General features: G+C 43.8%; 1 long non-coding RNA gene across 1 annotated transcript in view; it reads left to right on the plus strand.

Moving 5' to 3' along the window:
• Positions 1 to 7,987: 7,987 nt before the first annotated feature.
• LOC148685156 (uncharacterized) overlaps positions 7,988 to 22,018 on the plus strand; it is a 28,193-nt gene continuing 14,162 nt past the window's right edge. The window contains exon 1 of the long non-coding RNA XR_015950916.1: positions 7,988 to 8,354. This is a non-coding gene — a long non-coding RNA (uncharacterized LOC148685156). The remainder of the gene's footprint in view (positions 8,355 to 22,018) is intronic.

Below are 22,018 nucleotides of genomic sequence, written 5' to 3' on the forward strand. Positions count from 1 at the left end.
CCCTCCAGATGTTTTGGAACTACAATTCCCATCATCCCTAGCTAACAGGGCCAGTGGTCAGGGATGATGGGAATTGTAGTCTCAAAACATCTGGAGGGCCAAGTTTGAGGAAGCCTGTGCTAACAGATACATTCCTGCATCTCTTTCCAACAAAGCGGATGTTTTGCATGTGTGTGCACACCAACCCACACCATACTAAGTGACACCTCCCACCCCACCCCCATCAGAAAAACCCTTGTACGGGGCAAAACAACCAAGTCTCCGCAAGCAGGCAACAACCAATCCATGTCCTACCCCACCTCACGCTGCCCTTACCTGCATTATTCTGGTATTTTGTTTATTTTATTTTTTAGATTCATTTACCGCCCTTCATCACAAGATCTCAGGGCGGTTCACAGGATAAAAAACACATGGCAAAAGCACAAGTAAATAGTCAAAAACAGAAAGAACAAAACAACAAGCCCTCTGCTCCTACAAATGCATTTAAAAGGCTGTAGGGTATTAAAGGTAAAGGTAAAGGGACCCCGGACCATTAGGTCCAGTCGTGACCGACTCTGGGGTTGTGCGCTCATCTCGCATTATTGGCCGAGGGAGCCGGCGTATAGCTTCCAGGTCATGTGGCCAGGATGACAAAGCCGCTTCTGGAGAACCAGAGCAGCACATGGAAACGGCGTTTACCTTCCCGCTATAGCGGTTCCTATTTATCTACTTGCATTTTGACGTGCTTTCGAACTGCTAGGTTGGCAGGAGCTGGGACCGAGCAACGGGAGCTCACCACGTCACATGGATTCGAACCACAGACCTTCTGATCAGCAAGCCCTAGGCTCAGTGGTTTAACCCACAGTGCCACCTGGGTATTAATCAGCCTTATAAAGCCAAAAATGCTAATACAAAATGCAAATTAACATATAACCCTTAAGAACAATGTAAAACAAACCTCCCCACAATAAACACCCACCCAAGTTTGTTTGTTTGTTTTTAAAAACCACCCTCATTAAAACCATAATTTTAGCACAAGGGGGCTGGCCCATGCCTTCATTCCACCCCCCCCCCAGTGTTGCCCCCATAGAAATGAACCCCTCTGGTGTCTCCCCTTTGGTGGTGGCGCTGCCTCCAGGGTAGGCAGGCTTTACAGAGCTGCCCCATGTATAGAACTGCTGGCAAGAGGGACAAGTCCTGCTTAACTTTGTGTAGTCACACCAGGATGTAGAAATGTACCTCTTTCAATGATGTAATAATAAACAGCTTTGCTATACTCTTTTTGGTTAATGTACTTTTCATTTTACTCCTCTATTGATGCAGGATTTATGGACTTTTATTGGAGTGGGAATTGAATGAATCAGCAAATTGGGCCCTGACCTTTTCACCGGAAGAGTCATGATTCTCAGCTTCCCTGCTGTTTAAAGACGTTCAGAGTCAGTTACAGAAGGGATTGCCGAATAGAATTAATTTGATAAGTCCATGTATGTTCTTTTCTTCACGAATGTATGAAGATGGCTGCTGACTCAGTGTCGCCCCTGTTTTCTTGCACGTCTCCTGTAGAGATTCAAGAGGCACAAACCTCCCTTGGTGTGGCGATGGAGGGGAAGCCTCACCTGTTGAACTTCTTCCTGCTCCACACCTCTTACAGACACAAGAGCCCTGCCTTCGCATTGCCAACAGCTTTAAAATGTTTTGATTGATTAACTGTCCAGGTTTTAACTGGTTAATCAATGTGTGCATTCGTTGATCAATAGATGTATCTGACAGCCCTATGAATTACTCATCGTACCGGGTGTAAAAGGGAAAATATCACAAAGTTTTATCAGATTGTGATTCAAAAAGGATTTTCAAGCAGGCTAGAATCATTGGACATAATAAAACGAGAAGATTTAGAGAGAGAGATATCCCACAAAACACTGAGAATATCCATGGAATAGTGCACAGATGGGGAACCGCAGGCCCAGGAATTAAATGAAGCTACTCTAGATCTCCTGATCTGGATCCGGGTGTGGATTAAACCACAGAGCCTAGGGCTTGCCGATCAGAAGGTCAGCGGTTCGAATCCCCGTGACGGGGTGAGCTCCCATTGCTCGGTCCCAGCTCCTGCCCACCTAGCAGTTCAAAAGCACATCAAAGTGCAAGTAGATAAATAAGTACCGCTTCGGCGGGAAGGTAAACAGTGTTTCCGTGCGCTGCTCTGGTTCACCACATGACTCAGAAGCTGTACGCCGGCTCCCTCGGCCAGTAAAGCAAGATGAGTGCCGCAACCCCAGAATCATCCGTGACTGGACCTAACGGTCAGGGGTCCCTTTACCTTTACCTTTACTCTAGAATCTCTTGATCTGGGCTATGGAACTCCGCCAAGGCCACAAACTCTCCAGCACACGCCTTGGGTGTTTTGGTGTGTCTGGAGCATGCCCTCATACCCTGATAATGCTTCTTGCTAGCCTGGAAGGATAGAGAGGGAGGTGTGGGTGAGTCTACTGTATATGTTGAAATTTGCATAGCTCAGTCGGTAGAGCATGAGACCCTTAATCTCAGGGTCATGGGTTCAAGACCCCCACTGGACAAAAGATTCCTGCACTGCAGGGGGTTGGACTAGATGACCCTCATGGTCCCTTCCAATGCTATGGTTCTATGATTTGTTGCTCTGTCCATTTTTGCCTCTGGCTCCCTCCACCCTTGACATGCGGCCCCAAGAAGGGAATGTGGCGCTCAGATTGGAAATTGTTCCACACCCCTGGAATCACGGAATGTTTTATCTAAACCAGGGAATCTCTTTCAGCCAGAGGGCTGCATTCCCTTCTGGGGGCCACATGCCAGAGGTGGGTGAAGGCAGAGACCAAAAGTGGGTGGAGCAGCAGGTTACATGCTAGCTAGGCGGAAGTCAGAGGTTTCTGTGCGCTCCCAACTCCATCTCTGCATCCAGGCAAGCAAGGAGGTCTCACAAGTAAGATCTCATAGTACTGGTGCCAAGATTCATTTTTAATTTTGCACAATGTGCATTAGTCTCTGAGGAGAACACAGTAAAGCAGCTCCAAAACAGCTCTGATCAAGAAACATATGCAGCCGTTTCAGCACAACTCCCGATGGTTGCTTTCCCTCACATCCTTGCCTAAAATGGCTTTATTCTTCATCTTTTTAAAGCCAACCTCTTCGTCTCTTAAATCAGCCACCAAAGCAATAGTGGCACTAATAATAATATCCCACAAAATAAGAGCACAGCCACAATCCAAGATCTCGTTAGACACTTTAGCCCTATGACTGTCATCTGTGAATGCATCTATTGTTAAAGTCCATTTATTTTTGTCAATATTGACATCTGACCATGCACACAAAATGATCCACCCACACCGCTCCTGTACTCTTCCGTCCAACTTTGCATTAGGAAAGCAATTGAAAAGCCTAATGCATGGAAAGTGAATCTTTTGTGTTCTCCATAATGCCCAATTCCCCCCCCCTCTCCCCTCTGGACCTACCAAAGCTGTCTAAACAAGAACTAGATTTTTCCCTTTCAGAGGAGAAGAATAGAAACTTTAAATGAAATCACAAGTTTACTTGTCCTGTTAGAAACTCAGAGGTAGAGCCAGGGTGAGATTCTAGCATATAATTGTGTGGGGCAGCTATATAAAAATAAGGATGCACTGTGCAAATGCATATTGTCAATGGTGTTCGACAAAATAGGCCACAACCTTTGACTGGAGCTGCCCAGAGTGGCTGGGGAAGCCCAGCCCAATGGATGGGGTATAAATAATAAAAATAAAAATTATTATTATTATTATTATTATTAGAGAAGAGACCATTTCAGATGAACGTTTATGGGAATCATTGTACGGGTTACTAGGGGCATGTCCCAACAGGAACGTCTTGTACTGCTGTTTTGGTACAAATCATATATTTAAAGCATTCATGAGAGGTGGTGGGCTCTCCTTCCTTGGAGGTTTCTAAGCAGAGGTTGGATGGCCATCTGTCATGGATGCTTTAGCTGAGATTCCTGCATTGCACGAAGAATTATAGCACTGAGAATTATAGCTTCACAAGGTCAGCGCCTTTAACAAACTACAGTTCCCAGGATTCTTTGGGGGAAGCTGAATGTTGAAGTGTTTCAATGTATGGTGTGGATGTGAGTATTGTTGTTTTTCTGAAGGGTCAATTATAACAGGACCAAATTTTGGAAGAAAGATAGATGAGACAAAAAAGAGAGAGGCACACTCAGTTGAGCCAAACCACATCAGACAAGCATTGGAGGAAAACTGGACTGTTCCATTAAAGGTAAAGGGACCCCTGACCATTAGGTCCAGTCGTGACCGACTCTGGGGTTGCGGCGCTCATCTCGCTCTATTGGCCGAGGGAGCCGGTGTACAGCTTCCAGGTGATGTGGCCAGCATGACAAAGCCGCTTCTGGCGAACCAGAGCAGCACACAGAAACACTGTTTGCCTTCCCGCTTGGAGCGGTACCTATTTATCTACTTGCACTTTGACGTGCTTTCGAACTGCTAGGTTGCCAGAAGCTGGAGCAGAGCAACGGGAGCTCACCCCGTTGCAGGAATTTGAACCGCCGACCTTCTGATCAGCAAGCCCTAGGCTCTGTGGTTTAACCCACAGCGCCACCTGCATCCCTGGACTGTTCCATTACAGACTCCTTAAATATTCCACAGGTGAGGCTCATGGTGGAGCTCATTTTCAAAGTGTGACCGAAACACCTCCAGTTTCTAAATTTGACCTTAGATTTAAATTCCACTTTGGGCTGCCTGCACTTTCCCTGGAAGGGCATCTACAAATTCAATTGCAGGAAGGGTGATCTCAAGTTGTGCAGCCACACATCAATTATCTAGCAGCTATTGCAATCGGTGTAGATGGTGCTCAATATTGGACACATAAACAGAATATGGTTCCTTGAGATTATTCTGCCTGCAGAGGTGACATTACTTTTTGGGGTCATTGGGAACACGACCTTAAATGAAATATAATAACCGGAAGTAGCTTAAATCATGTCCCCCACCCCGCCTAAATGTTTACCATTGCAAAGTAGGTGCTAGCAAACTCAGAATTTCATTGAGCAAGCTAAGTAATGACTTATGCAAGGATTGCATTGCTACCCCTTGTTTACTCTGCAGATAGTTTCAAGGCAAAGTATTTGAAGCTCCCATCCGTCATAAAATTATGAAGTGCTCCCTTGCTGGAGTTGGTGTGTGTGTGTGCCGAGCGGCAAGCATTCTGCATTGTGATTCCAATAAGATTGTAGCTGCCAGAGAGACCTTTCTTAGCCTTTACAGATAACATTCATGAATTGATCCCTCATTAGTATGCGGCCGGCATGGGAAAATGATAAACTCCTATTAACACTGTCATGGCAACTGAAAAAAATGGCTGCTTTCGAAGAAAAGCCGTGGGCCTCTTTCCTTTCTTCTGTTTGACATCTGCTATGGGCCTGGCAGTACTTTCTTATCAAAAAGCTCCTGTTTGCAGGCTCACCTCTGAAGCCGCATCGTAAGCTGCAACTTGTCATAAAAAGAGGAAATTTATTATACTGTTTAGAGTCAAAAGAGTATAAATTTCTCTTTGATCCAGTAGGCCATAAACTAAACAAGAAAGAATAAGAAGTAATGAACCATTTGGGAATGTTGTTTCTTTTCTGTACCTAAACTTTTATCCACTTATTGCAGAAAAGGGTGCAAAGCTCATGTTTCAACAGGTAATTACTGTGGTTGTTAATTTCTTTTTGTTGCTGCAAAGATTTATATACTGCCTGCAAGTATGAATTCTGTCATGATGGATCCCTCCCTCCCTCTCAGATACAGTGCTTTTTGGATGTAAAAAAACGAGGTGCCGGTACTCATATCTTGATAAAAGGGTTGTGAGCGCCAGAAGCAAGTGGCTTCCATGGGCAGTGAATACAGTCGCAAAAAAGCTATTTATCTCCAGAATTAAACAAAGATTTCAAAGCAGCGCAGCAGATACAATCAATTTATGGTGCTGAAAGTGTTCCAGAAACAGGACACTGCAGCTGCAAAGGTCTCGCCCACCACCTGCCTAACCTCTGATGAGGACATCCTAACACATGATCATTTACATGTGGAAGGAGACGATCCCTGAGTCCAGCTTTCAAGCCATATAGCTTTAAAGGTAAGCATCAGTACTTTGAAATGTGCAAGGAAATGGACCAGCAGCCCATGAAGATGATGTTTCAGAACCAGTGAGATGTGCTACCTAAGGCAGTTCCTAGTTAGCAGCTATATTCTGAACTAACAGAAGTTTTGAGGAAGGATGCTTCCAGACTCACTATTTTCAGGTGGGATTCAATCACATACTGGCATATTCAGGAAGGGCAACTGAAGTGTACCTTTTGAGCAACAAGCCCACTTCTCCAAAAACTTTCAGTCATAAGGAAAGGGATGGAGACATGCGCTGGAAAACATGTTGACTTGTTTTGACACAGCACCGTCTGGTCTGCCTGTGAACAAATCAGATTGAATACTCATTAAATAGCCAACATGACCTTCATCTCCCTGAAAAAAACCCCAAGGATGAATGTCCATTAAACAGGTTGTCTCAAGGCACCCAACTGTTTTCAGTGGCAGTTGCATGTAGATGCATTGCTTTTCAGTAATCTAAACTGGTGATGCTTCACAGCATCCTCACTACACCTGGCGCTTTGCAGAGCAATAAAAACAAAGCATAGGTCCCTCCAGTAAGGACCTTATGATATAAATTTATCTTCCAAAAAATCCAACAGGGCTGGTCACTATTGCTTCCATTCTACAGTTTTCTGCTGCTCCAGAGAAGCGGACACGGAGCAATGGATTCAAACTTCAAGAAAGAAGATTCCACCTAAACATTAGGAAGAACTTCCTGACAGTAAGAGCTGTTCGGCAGTGGAATTTGCTACCAAGGAGTGTGGTGGAGTCTCCTCCTTTGGAGGTCTTTAAGCAAAGGCTTGACAGACATATGTCAAGAATGCTTTGATGGTGTTTCCTGCTTGGCAGGGGGTTGGACTGGATGGCCCTTGTGGTCTCTTCCAACTCTATGATTCTATGATTCTACAGTTAAAGGAACTGAGATGGAAATACTGTATATTAATTTTCTCAGGTCATGCAAGGGCTGAGCTGATAGCACACCCACGCTCAACAAACTGTATTCAATGTGAATGTTTTTAATGAATGGCTTTCTAAGTATGACCTTGCGAAGTATGTTACAGAAAAAAGCGAAACATACAGCAATGAAACCAAACGCGAAGTACAACAAACGAGCAAACCCAGCGGCGGTTAAACTTTCTCAGCACAGCAAATTAACCACAGACCAGAATAAAAAATATAAAATACTGTACCATTCAAAATTAAAAGCCCATAACAGTTAACAGCTGCAATTATCTTCCCTGGCCATTAGCTCCTGCTGGTTTTGGAGTTGGAGTCCAAGAACATCAATGTTATCCGGTGAAGTTTTACTCAGCATAGACCCATCGAAATTAATGGACTTGACTTAGGCCCCATTTGCACCATACATTTAAAGTGGTACCATACCGTTTGAAACAGCCACAGCTTCTCCCAAAGAATCCTGAGAACCAGAGAGTGCTGGGAGATGTTTTTCCTCATGAAACTGCGATTCCCAGCGTTCCCTGGGAAGAGAGCTTGACAGTTAAACAGCTGTATAGTAATCATGGGATATTGAGAGCCACAGAAAGTGCGGGCTTCTTGGAGGACTATGTTTGGCTACTGTGAGAAGAGGATAATGGACCAGAGGGGACTTTGGTCAGGGCTTTTCTAATGTAACAGAAAAGACTAACGGAGCCAAGCATGTTTCAGGGGACCTGACTGACGCTGCCACGGAATGGGAAAGTTAAAATGATGGGGGGTTTTCCCCTTATGAATCTTTCTGTTGTTGTTCTTATGAAATTTTCCACTCACTTTGGGGGGCAGGGAAGCAGAAGGGGTGTTGGGGTGGGTGGGAGCCGGCAGTGTCAGAGAACAGAATAAAAACAAGCTTATCTGAATCAAAAACAAACCTGTAGAAACTGACCCATCGCTCATTTACGCACATTTTCTCAAGCATTACACAACGTTGCTTTTATGGAGTTTGTGAAGGATACAGTATCTTAATGACCCGCTTTCAGAAGCAATGTAAGTTGTGCAACAAGGTGAGTTTTCAGCGGCATGTCAACATTTTGGAGTAATGCTTCCAGAATGTTAAGTATGTCCTCCCGCCTGCTTTATTTTTTTCTGCTGAGAGAATCATTTGTTATGGCGAGTCCTGCTGACAGCACTACACGTTTGTTCTTTATTCTGCGGAGAAATAAACTAAGTGCATTTTCAGATTAAAATGGTGGTCTTGGAAGATCGTCTAGGAATTACAAGCTCTTCTTGGTGTGCGTCCAGGTAAATGCAATTCACAATCAAAAGGAGGTGGTGGTGGGAAAGAAGCGTTTCTGGATTTAAAAGCAAAGCAAATACTAGATAAACAATGTCATTCAGAGCCGCCGGGGGGGGGGGCAAAAATGGCAATACTTCTGGCTGAAAGGCCACTTTAATTCTTTCCATGACTGCACTGGCCCTACCATTTTTTGGGATGCATCATTTCTCCAAAGAGCTCAGGGTAGGATACGGCTTTTGTTACTGTCACCATCATGGGTGTAGTCAGGATTTTGGCTGGAGGGGACAGAAGGAGGGCAGAACCCCAGATTTGTATTGATTTGTATTGGTTTTTATTGATTTGTGGGGAGGGGCTTGGCTACACCCATGGTCACAACATCAACTTCGTTGGATTGGTCATGTTGTGCGGAAGCCTGATGATCGTCTTCCAAAGCAACTACTCTATTCCAAACTTAAAAATGGAAAGTGTAATGCTGGTTGTCAACAAAAGAGGTTTAAAGACTGCCTCAAGGCAAATCTTTAAAAATGTAGTATAAACACTAACAACTGGGAAACATTGGCCTGCGAGTGTTCCAGTTGGAGAACAGCCTTTCCCAAAGGTGTCATGGGCTTTGAAGAAACTTGATCTCAGGATGCAAGGGAGAAACGTGCTAAGAGGAAGACACACTTGGCAAATCCACACCGTGATCAACTCCTGCCCGGAAACCAATGTCCCCACTGTGGAAGGACATGTGGATCCAGAATTGGCCTCCACAGTCACTTACGGACCCATTGTTAAAACCGTGTTTATGGAAGACAATCTTACTTGCCTATGAGTGATCTCCAAAGAAGAAGAAGAAGAGTGACTGGCCAATGGTCACAGAGCTCCGTAGCTGAGTAGAGATTTGAACACAGTTCTATCCAGTCTGACACTCCTTACATCATATTCATAGAATAATAGGAATGTAGAGTTGGAAGGGACCCCAATGGTCACCAATTTAACCCCCTACAATTCAGGAATCACTGCTACTATACACGGGCTGGAAAACCCACGACGGGACCTTGCCCAGAATCCCATCAAACCTGATGCCGGCCTTGAGATAGGCAGTATGGGGTCAGATGAACAGTTTGACCTCATGTGTAGCATCTTTCTTTGTCTCTACACTGAGCTCAGAAGGGTTGTTGTATCGTGTGACTTCAAGATCTTGCCTTTAAGAAGTACAATCTGTGCCTGTCTCTTTTAACACAGCAGGAGCAACGGGATCAATTTGTATGGTCCTTCTCCCTCAAAACAGAATTACACCAAATACCTGTATATTATGACACACACTGTCAATGTTTACTTCCAAGTCATTGTTTATTAATTTTAAAACTTTAGATTCCAGTCTTGGAGAGGAAGGAGAAAACAGCATCTTGTTGTGCTAGTTTTACAGGTATTCCATTAAAAAAAAAAACACCAAAAGCATAGACCATGCTTTCTCAAAGTTATCTGTTATTACCCAGAAATGATCAACAGACTGTAACTCATCTTGTAATTATATATTACTTCAAAAGAGGGTGGAAAGTCAAGATGCTTCAGGAGTTACAGATATTTTTTCCTGCTCATTTGTATAATGAAAATGCTGGAGAGATTTGAAAATAATAATAATAAGTTGTTGATGGTCAGTCCTTAGCTTCATTTTACTACAGTCTTAGGCTGTGAACACTTGGCTGTTATAAAGTCAATGTGATGCATATCATGTGTGCATGTTTTCCAGTCTGTGTGACATGTGTAAGCATTGATACTTTGGTATGTACACAGCCCTATAGTTTAATTGTGTTGGGAGCTAGGAAATATACCTCCCTATTTTAGCAGTTCTGCCAGTGTACCATTGCTGGCAGATCAGCTCTTTGGGGTGGTCCAGTGGTGTATTTTGTAATGGGGGGCAGCTAATCTTGCATCCTGCAAGTATAGCAGGACTTCTCCCAAATGCTAAAGCTCCATCATCAGTGGAACTTGAGTATGCAATTGTACCCTGAAACTCAAAAACCCACTTTTTAAATAAAAAAGATGGTGGAAAAATAAGTTTCCAGCAATAGAATATAGATTGAAGTTTAAAATGCCCAAAAGGTTTTGTACATATTTTAAGGTAGACCTTTTATATGGAAGAGTTTTGATTTGGAAATGAATCTTGCTATAGTTTTGCCAATATCTCCTCCTTCACTATCCATGAATGCTTCTATTGCTGCTTGGAAGAGGGCCTTCAGCAATGCCCCCGGCACATGAAGCAGTAGGTACATGAGGCGGCAGGAGAAGGCAGTCCTTCAGGTAGAAGCCCCAGTGAGTCACATGGGACGTCCTCCCAGTTAGGCAGGATTGTAGTGCTATACGACTTTAGTATGGAGCGTATCCAGTTTTGAACAGCAGACTTGAAGCTCAGTGTATGATTCTGTATAAGAATCTAACTGTCTACAGGTCAATATCAGACCCTCCAAGGGTCCCTATTTTCCCTGATTGAGAGAAGCCACCCCGTTTTCTGATTTGATCCCAGAAAGTCCCACTTTTCCTTAGGATATCCCAATTTTCATTGGAGAAATGTCAGAGAATATGGAGTTATCCGACCCCCAAGCTATCTGAAGGCAATCCTGTATATAGGGAAGGTTTTGTTTTTTTAATGGTTAATGTGTTATTATGGTGTGTTTTTTAATAAGTTGGAAGCTGCCCAGAGTGGTTGCGGGGACCCAGTCAGATGTGTGGGGTATAAATAGTAAAATTATTATTATGAAATGGGACATCGGGGAAATGTTGGAGGGTGTGCAGTATGAAGCATTCTCAGAGGAGACCCACTGAAATCAATAGACTTCAGTATATTCCAATTGGTCTGCTTCGAGTATAACTAATTGGACAAGTATGATCTCACTCAGGGCTGTCTTAAGCATATCCCTCCGAGGCCCCCCCCCCGTTTTCCAGCGCGGCTGTCTGGCGGGTGCAGCATGCAGCGCGGCTGCCGCAGGCTCAGCAGCGCGGCACCCCCCTAGCGGCCCGGCGCCCTGCGCCACTCAGTCTTGCCATAGGGCCAGCCCTGATCTCACTTAAAATTACCAGAGATGGTGGAGAGGGGGGGAAGTTGGATGTGCTTATTGGTGCTGTATACATGATTCCCCCAACTCAGCCCAGCACACAGGATGCATGTGACAAAGATGGATTTCCATTGATTGGGGGTTAATAAAGGTGCCTGGCGTGCTATGATCCATGGGGTCACTAAGAGTCGGACACGACTAAACGACAACAACAATAAAGGTGTATAGGTGACTGGAGTAAACAAAAAACAAAAAAACCTTGTTCTTCCCTTCCTCACCAAACACCTGATTTGCAAAATTCCAACTTCTTTGCTTCTGCCTGTGCACTCTGTTGGACTAGAACCATTGGACTCAAAAACACGCCTGACTCTGTATTGGATCCCAGTCCTGCTTTTTTATGATTTATGAATACTTTCCAGCAAACTTTGCACTTTAGAGTACATTTCAAGACGGAGTAGTTGAAACATCATTTCAAGGCCTTGGATTCTTCCCCACTCTCTAACAATGAAAAATCTCCCCCTTGTTATGACAGTTTTACAAGCGCCGAAGTGCATTACAAATAGCTAGGTATATGCCTTTCCTGAACAATTAATTTATTACAGTACTGCAGGGTTGATCATATCTGCTTCCCTTGCATATTTCGGGGCCACCTTTTTAATTACATAAATTTCTTTTTGTGTTTCTAGAACTGGATGCAGACAAAAGAGTCATACCGTTGATTGCATTACAGTCATTCAAATTGCTGAGCATGCTGGCTGAGTTACTCTGAGCAATTTTCTTTTCTTTTTAATTATAAGAATTTCTGAATCTCTGGAGTCCAAATTAATCATTTCATCACATCTCAGGGGAAAGGCAGATGTTAACAGCAAAAGAATGCTCACAGCAGCTCTGTCACCTGCGGGGTGAGCCCAACATCTTGACAAGGAAAATAAGAGATAGGTATACCAGTGACCTGAACACTGGCTCAGATGTCAGTCTACTAGATCCGGCCCTGTTATTAGGCAAGTTATTAGGCAAGTCAGATGGCTGCCTCTGCTGGAAGATGTTGGGAGATGCAGAACAGTGTCGGAGGACAGAAATCTGTGTGTTTACCTTGCACCCCCTAAGCTGACTCAGGTGCAATTAGGAACCCGGCCAGATGGGCGGGGTATGTATAAATAAATAAATATAATAATTATAACTACAGGATTGTCCGTATCCTATATAATAAATTGCAAGTGTCTCTGCGTCCAGTATTCCCTGTGTCCCTGGGTTTGCGCTACTGCGCATGTGCCCCACGGACACAGGGATTGGACGCAGAGACTTCACACACACACACACACACACACACACACACACACACTCCCCACCCCCCACCCCTCTCCCCACCATTTTCCTCACAGTCCTCAGAATAATTGCGGCCTTCTCCTGGCGCCCGCTGGCCAGCTGGGCTCAGCGGAGTGCCCTGATGAAACAGCGGCCGTGGGAGGGGCCAGCCACCCCGCCCACGCCGCCGCCGCCGAAAAAGGCCGAATGTTCTAGCGCCCGTTTATTAAACGGGCTGAATGACACTAGTTTCAGTATAAAATGCTACATCCTGTATTGATAGAGTTTTGTCCGGTATTTCAAGTCTTCTCTCTCTCTCTCTGCCAAGTTAAGGATCCTCTCCGACTACATGTGTTTGAAAGAGTGTGTGAAAGGTCATATAATTAAGCTCTGGGTAGCAAACATGGACAGATCTGCAAAATCATGTGTATGTGTGTGCATGCCTGTGTGACAACTTCCAGAGGGGCCACCCTGTCAGGCTGCAACAGATTGTAATGGATTGCTTTGAAGTCACTTCAGAACCAGGTGAAACAAAAAATGCCCCCCAACCGGCCCGACACACCTTTTCCTGGTTTTTTTTGCCAGAAAAAGGTGGCAACCCTATGTTCAATGTCCTGCATTTCTGCCAGCACTTAAGTAACATTTGTATGCCAGCGCACTTGTGTCTGTGGTGTGCCTGTGGTGTGTGTGTGTGTGTGTGTGTGTGTGTGTGTCTATATCTGCACACCGTTTTGTCTTTGACCTGGGACAGCAACATTATTTAGGCATGCACTGCCTTTTCAGGCATTCATTTCCCATGCAGAATTTGTAGTGCTCGCTCCCAACCTTCGTGTCTTCATCTGAACAGGGACCCTGAATGTGCTGCACTGGAAATCACAAGTGGAAAGAGCACTGGTGTTCCCAGTGCCTCTTTGGGCTTCCTCTAGGCAACTGGTTAGCCACTGTGAAAACTGGGCGCTGGACGAGACAGGCCAGTGGCCTGATCCAGCCAAGCTCTTCTTATGTTCCTTATGCATCCTGTACGGAACTTGCACCCACAGTACAAGTTGGTCATGCCCATATGGTTTACACATTTTAACAGACCCTCCAAGTGTTCCTATTTTCCGGGGGCGTCCCAAATTTAAAGAAGCTGTCCTGGTTTCTGATTTGATCCCAGAACACCCCACTTTTCCTTAGGATGTCCCTATTTTCATTAGAGAAATGTCAGAGGGTATGGAGTTATCCGACCCCTGAGCTTTCTGAAGGCAATCCTGTATAGGGATTTTTTAAATTTATTTTTATGTTTAATGTTTTATTATGTTTCTATATATGTTGGAAGCTGCCCAGGGTGGCTGGGGCAACCCAGTAAGATGTGTGGGGTATAAATAGTAAAATTATCATTACTGGAATGGGACGTCCCTATTTTCATCGGAGAAATGTTGGAGGGTACATTTTAAAAGCTTTAAGTCCAAATTTGATAGGAAATTTTATCACTTGGGAAATGATCACGACAGCACATACATAACACTATTAAAATTTCATGGCATAAACTTGCTTTTTGGTGAAATGTAAACATTTTCACCCTAACCATTTTTTCATGCAGAAAATTAACACACATTTGAATTTAGGCATTTTTCTTTTCCTCCTGTACATTCAGTCAAGAGGTTGCCAGTATTTACATATACTTCCCCCCCCAGGGTGTCAGTGGGAAGGCTGGACATATGCAGGCATTTTCATAGGCAAAAATATTCTATATGCCACCTGAAAAGAAGCACTTTAGAATAAAAAGGCCTCTGGCCAAAGAACAAGAAAAAGGAGATAAATGAAAAACAATGGAATTCACCCAAAATCCAAGAGGATGTCCCCCTCCCTATTAATAGTGACCTTGAAGAAGCCAGTACCAAGTGAGATAAGATGTTTGGTTACATTGATGTAAATATACTTTTCCCTTAATCATTATGCAAGCACCATCCTAATCTATTTCTCTCCTTCACATTTTTTTACAAGATGCTTCTGTCTTTGAAGATTGCCTTTAAGCTTAGTACCTAACAAAACAGCTTGATTCCAAAGGTAAATAACATATTTTACATGCACTAGAGATTGCTTCATTTTCCCCAGGCTTTATGAAACAGTTGTCTGCATTGTACTTTCTTGATTAGCTAGCTTGTGGTATGCATAACTTAAGAAATGGAAAATAAAGGCAGGGGGGGAGGAATAGATGCATCTGGTAGATGCAAAAACCAATTTGAAAATGAGTTGTGGGTAAAAGGAGATTGGCGCCTTCATTCCAAAAGACAAGCCAGTTCAAACGACTAGATTCCAGTTCCATCTACATTCCTTACCCCAACGGCTATAGGAAGACCAGTAGCACATCATGGCTGACATAAAAAAACATAAAACATAAAAACACACAACACACAACAATAATAGAAAACACCTCCCCAAACATATTGAAAATGCCTTAGATTGGTTGAAGAGGAATGTTCTCTCTTGGGGCCTAAAGATATGGAATGAAGGCACCCTCTGAGCCTCCCCGGGAATTTTTTTTGTTCTTCTCCCTATTTAAGGATTTAGGGTGGAAAAATTGACTTCGTCCTCTCAACAAGCTTGTGAGGTAGGTTAGGCCAAGGGAGTGTCTACTACAAACTTATATTGGATTTTGGATTTACACCAGTTTCATTGTCATGGCTTTCCCATAAGAATCATGGGAGTTATGTGGTTTTAAGGGTTTGACAATTCTTTATTAGAAATTAAAAGTTTCCCTTAATATTTTCCATGGTCCCCTATCAATTGACCTCTGCTCTGTAACAAAGCTATCATTTGTTCTGTCTCAGAGCACATTCCTGTAGGATATTACAAACACTCCAGATTGAGACTGAAAGCACTAAACAGCCTAAGCAAACAATTCTTTAATTGCTATTTAATGAGGTGTATTTTAAATTAAAATTTAACTGAAGCTGTCCCCCGTGGAAGGTGTTTTATTACTGGCTGCATGGGTGAATCAGCACATTCAATATCCAGCCTTGGTAGCATGTCTAGTGCTCCATTAGCCTACAACATCTGACGTCTAATCAAGCCACAGATTTGCACAAAACCAGGGACAGCTTTAGGGGCGTTTAGGAAAGACTGTCCTTGTGTTTGAAGAGCGGGGTGGTTGTTCAGAGGTAACTATGGATGGCAGCTTCTTGCAACAAATGACTTTATGATTCTGTTGGAACAAGAACAATACAATCCATAAGCTTCTGGTGATAAGAAAGCACACGAGTGTAACACCATGTTCCTTGCACATTCTCTCTTTAAATTTCTGCTGGGCATCAGAGGGGCGGCGTGTTAGCAAATAACACAATTACAGTCATACCTCGGCTCCCGAACGATCGAGAACTGGAAGTGAGTGTTCCGGTTTTCAAACGTTCTTTCAGAAGCCGAACATCTGACAGGGCTTCCATGGATTCCGATTAGTTGCAGGATATTCTTGCAGCCAATCAGAAGCCGCGCTTTGGAAGTCAAATGTTTCGGAAGTCGAACGGACTTCCGGAACGGATTCTGTTCGACTTCTGAGTTCGACTGTATGCATTTAAGCATCTTTCATGGACCAGTGCAAAAAAACAGTGTTAAGGGGAAGCACCAAAATGAGATATCGAAGTGGATCAATCATCACTCTCTTCCTCCTGTGACGAGCTGTTTTCTCTTAAAGGAAGCATTTTGTTTCTTCCAATTATTTGGTCTCAATCCATTGTTAGACCAGGTCCACACAAACAGTGGAGGATGTCAAGTTGTAGGGAGAGGTTCAGGTTTATGATAGCTCTCCCATATAAACAACTGCCTGCAATGAGAAAATTAGCACCGTAAGTTCTGCTCTAGCCTGCTTCTTTTCTCATTGATGTGCTAGTTGTTGTTTTTTACTTGCAGGGAGGCTGTTATGTAAGGGGAAATTCAAACATGGTATTTTCCAAAGTCTATGGGCACCCAGACCTGAAATGCCCCATTTGAGGACGTTCCATGGGTTACAACAAGGTTACTTCTTTCCTGCCCAAGTACAGCTTGAGCCTCTGCTATGGCAACAGCTCTCACTTGCAGAAAATTACCGTTTCTGCTAGTGGCAGAGTTTTGACTATGTGCCATCCACCCCAATCCTTGACAGTGGGGTGTGTTTGTTAGGACTGTGCCCTACGTAAGTAAACAAAGCAAAGGCAACTATTTCCAAACAATGCCATTTTTCAGTCTCCCAGATTGCATGCCACACTTCTCGGAAAGTTTTATTTCACTTTAGCCTTAAGAAATGAAAGGTTGCTACTTATTAATCTTGCTTGGAAAAGCACAGAATAGAACTGCGTATTTTATATGAACCACGCATAAGAAGTGTGCACGAGTAACTATATATATTTGTTATATTCCATGGTATGCTCACCCTAGTTCATTTCCATCCTCAGCTCTTTCACTCTGCCATTAGTTTGAAGTGATTCATTTCTCCCCTTTAGTTTATCCTTTGTTTCTCTTTATAACCCTGTTGAGTTGCATATTTTGCAAACTCTTGTTTTGGAGCAGAATATGCAGACAACCAATGTAACTCAGGAAGATTTTCAAAAATTAAATGAGTCACATTGTAAGTACAGGGAAGCATGAGGAGGAAATTGTTTGGTTTCGTTGGGGTGCCACAAATGAGATTTATTTCAGATTCACTCCAAGTTTCCACCTAAACTTTCCCTAGTTTAGCTGAAGTTTTTTTATTTCTGAATCAATGTACTAGGGCAGTGAATAGCCTCCAATCGCAACATGGCTGGTGCAGTGGCTCTCTAAAGCCAGCACCAAGATACAACACAATATATATTTAGGGACATTTCTCTGTGTTCAGTGCAACCTTCCCACTTCATGTAGTGGGGACAAAAGGCTGTGAATGCATAGCAAAGAAGCATTTTGTTGCACAGAGCCCGGCAGAAAAATAGACAGGCCCCAGTGAAGGGAGCCCAGGAAAACAAGCAATGATCATGTTAGCTATCAGCTCCAAGCCAGAGCCCCTTCCATCATTAGGAAGCATGAGCCACAACAGTTGCAATCACTGCACCCCTTAGCAAAAACCCTCTCCTCACTGTTGTTAATAAGGTGCATGCCACTGAAATGCCATTTTGGTTCTCTCACATTTTCCCAGACTTCACTTCAGTTTCTGCAGCAACTTGCAATTTTAAAAAAAAGAAAAAGAAATCCTAATCATTTTTTCAGACATTTCATGTGAATTTCTCCTGGTAAACAGATATTTGTATGCAGTTTTGACTAATGTACACATATTTTCCAGAGCAATTTATCCACAAATAGTACATTTTCCACCCATATAGTCATTTGTACGTGCATCCCTCACTAACCTATACATTTTTTTTAAAAAAATATTGTTTGAGAACTGCATCGCAAAATTTGGAGAAGTGCAAATTTTGAAGGGCGGGCGTGTTTTGGTTCTCACGTTGTTGTGGAAAGTGCAAATTTGTTAAGTTCAGCTTTAAATGCGAAATGAATCGAATTTCTGCCCCATCCCTAATCTGGACCACACACAGAGGAAAACCGTCAGCCAGAAACAAATGTTGCTAAGGATCACTCCTAGTCGTAAATGAAGGGCTACAAGTAACCAGTGATAATATGTGCAAGCTTCCAATCACCCCAAAATGTTTATGATCCATACATACCAAGGTGGAAAAGTATGGGTAAATCCTTTGGGAAGAATTTAGCATGTGTCGTGTTCATACCTGGTATTTAAGTGAGACGGGTGGCGCTGTGATCTAAACCACTGAGCCTCTTGGGCTTGCCGATCAGAAGGTCGGTGGTTCGAATCCACATGACGGGGTGAGCTCCCTTTGCTCTGTCCCAGCTCCTTGCCAACCTAGCAGTTCAAAAGCATGCCAGCACGAGTAGATAAATAAGTACTGTGGCGGCGGCAAGGTAAATAAGCGTTTCTGTGCTCTCTGGCTACCGTCACGGTGTTTCATTGTGCCAGAAGTGGTTTAGTCATGCTGGCCACATGACCCGGGAAAGCAGTCTGTGGACAAAAACTGGCTTCCTAGGCCTGAAAGCGAGATGAGCACCACACCCCATAGTCGACTTTGATTGGACTTAACTGTCCGGGGTCCTTTACCTTTACCTACCTGGTGTTTATGCTGTCACCACGCTTGGCCAAGGCAGCAAGTTCTTGAGTAACCCCACATGTGTCTGTAGAGCTGTCCATATTGGGGAGTAACCACAGGTCAGGGCTTTCTTTAAAGAAATGTTCGCTTTGGGGGGGGGGTTAATATTGCTGTAAAGTGCCCTAAGACCTTATGGTGAAGAACAGGTAAGAGATGGATGGGTGAAGTAAATAAACGCAACTTTCCAAGGTGGGTTGCCAACTTTTTATTTTTATTTTTTTAAAAATACCTTTATTTATTTGAGCTCCACCCCTGGCACACTGGTAAAGTTACTGCTGCTGAATCAATAACAGAAGTCCCATATTTCACCTTCTCTTCCATGTTTTGAAGAAATGTTTGGAAGGGAGGACAGGATTGTGCTGGCTGGCCCTACAATCTGTATATTTGGCTGAAAGTGAGAACAGGCTCTTCTACCTGTTTAGAACTCTACACAAGTAGGAACTGTGTTTGCAGTTGGCAGCCTTGATTGGCCAAGTGTTCCCAGTCTGTCTGAATGCACAGCACCCAGGGGTACAGGCAGCGGCGGAGGCACAGAAGGCTAGAGTTTTGTCAAAACATGGAAGACAACATGAGATTAGGACTATAGAGACATTCTTCCCCATGCTGTTGAGACTTTAGCCTTTAAACGTCATTGTCTTAGGCTTCGTTATGTGGCTCACCCAAACGGAGAGAAACTAGAGAAAAATAAAATATTTTAATAACATTTTGCCCCCTCTTGTGTTCATAGTCTCTTGGTTGTCTAGTAATGGAATGTCCGAGGCCAAGTTGTTAAGCAAAAGCAAACTATTCAGGAGCCAATTTTTTGAATGCATAAACTCTCTTGGGAATTTGCATCTGAATGGAACCCATGTTCTTTTAGTGGGAGAAACTGAACATGTAATGTGGCTTATCTCAACAAACACAATTAACCAGCGAAGCTTAAAGGGGGGAGGGCTAGCAAGGAGCATTCCTGGTAATGAGATCCCTATCACTCCAGTAAACATATCTCGATTTTAATAAAATCAGCGTAAGCATGCAGATAATCCCGCAATTGTTATTCTGAAGTTGAACAGACATAAGAGCTCGATTTTATCCTTCTTTGAAACCTGGGAGCCCGTTCAGGTTTAAGTGGGGGAGGGAAAAGATTTCCATGGAAGGGAGAAGTGGGAAGCAAGATTAGTAACTCCCCCCCCCCCAAAAAAAAGTTCTCCTCTTGGACATAGTCAAGATTAAATAGCCAAAAAAAGTGCATCAAAGGCATTTGTTGTGATTAATTTTCCCTAGCGGGATAAGCACAAGGCATACAAAGACTCCCCCTCCTATTTTTTGTTTGCTTTGAAGTAGGTCTCTTTGGCATGCATACTTTTTATGCATGCAAGGGGCACCATGTTTCTTCATGTGGGTGTACTAGGGCGGTCCTATGGCCTACATTATAGAGCGCACGTCCTCTGTTTAGGCCTCTCTATAAGTAGAGCTGTGAGGTCCAAGTCCAGTTTAAGTGGATAGAGAAAAGCTGGTCTCTGCCTCTTATCACACCAGAACTCACAGACATCCGATGAAGCTGAAGGTTGGAAGTTTCAGGGCAGATAAAAGAACGGCACATAGTTAAACCATGGAACTCATTTCCACAGGAAGCCGTGATGGCCACCAACTTGGATGGTTTCAAAAGAGGATTAGGCAAATTCATGGAGGGTTAAGCTATCAATGGCTCCTAGTCATGATGGAGGCAATGGCCTGCCTCACAGTCAGAGGTGGTATATTTCTTATAACCAGCGGTGGAGCTTCATGCTCCGCCACTGGGGGCGGAGAGCAGGCGTGCTGCCCCCAGGGATGTGGCGCTTGTTCTGAGGGCGGGGCACACATTTGGGGGCGGGGTGCGCCGTGCGCAGGGGCGGGTCATGCGTTTTGGGGCGGGGTGCGCGTTTGGGGGGCGGGGCGGGGCGCCGCAATGGCGACGCTGGGATTGCGCCGCTTGGGGCGACCCGCCCCCACCACCCCTATCGTCCTACGCCCCTGCTTATAACCAGTTGCTGGAAACCACAGGAGAGATGGGCACAAGATGTGGGACATAATATTCAGATGGAGGAATGGGAAAAAGTATGGAAGAATGAGATAAAATTTACAGCTGTTGTGGCGATTAAAGAAAGTTATATGAAATTTATGTATAGATGGTATCTACTGGTAACTCCAGTTAAATTAGCTAAAATGTATAAAACTAAGGAAAGCAAGTATTGGAAATGTAAAACAATAGAAAGGAATTTTTTTCACATGTGGTTTGATTGTAATAAAGAAATATTGGGAAATGATCTATAATGAAATGAAGATGTTTAAAATAACATTTGTTAAAAAACCAGAAGCTTTCCTATTAGGTGTTGGCTTAGGAGTTGGCTTACCAAAATCACATAAGAGTTTATTTATGTATGAACCTACGGCCACACAGACTTTATTAGCACACCACTGGAAAGAAGAAGGGGTCCCAGCTAAAGAAGACTGACAAGTTAAACTAATGGAATACACAGAAATGGGAAAACTGACAATGAAATTAAGAGGAAGGGACGACAACGAATTTAAAGCAGAATGGAAGATGTTCATTGCATATATACAGAAGCATTGTACACAGGTTAATACCATAGCTGCCAAGTACCCAGTTTTCCCCGGGAAACCCCCGTATTTTCTTACCGTTTCCCGCAGGTGTCCCAAATGGCAAAATACCCCGTATTCCCCCGGATTACGGAGCTCCTGCCGGCAGCCATGTTCTTCTATGCACTTCTGGACATGCATAGAAGTGACTTCCGATGCCACTGTGCACATTTCCAAAATGTCCGCAGCGCCAGAAGTCGCTTCTATGCACTTCCAGACATGCGTAGAAGCGACTTCTTGTGCTGCGGACATTTTGGAAATGCACACAGCGGCATCGGAAGTCTCTTGTACGCATGTCCGGATGTGCGTAGAAGCGACTTCCAGTGCCGCGGCGCTGCTGATCCCAGATTTTTCAATCCGGAACTTGGCACCTATGGTTAATACATTAGCAGGGTTTAAAAATTACTTGTAATTTAGTTATGAATGGATAATAGGTAATACAAATGGGTTTCAAACTTAACAATGGACATGCAGTATGTTGATAAATAATGGAACCAAGGAAGGGTCTAGAGCAGGCATCTCCAAACCTGCGGCCCTCCAGATGTTTTGGCCTACAACTCC

Source organism: Zootoca vivipara, chromosome 7 (genome assembly GCF_965207765.1).
Source record: "Zootoca vivipara chromosome 7, rZooViv2.hap1.1, whole genome shotgun sequence".
Taxonomy (NCBI): domain Eukaryota; kingdom Metazoa; phylum Chordata; class Lepidosauria; order Squamata; family Lacertidae; genus Zootoca; species Zootoca vivipara.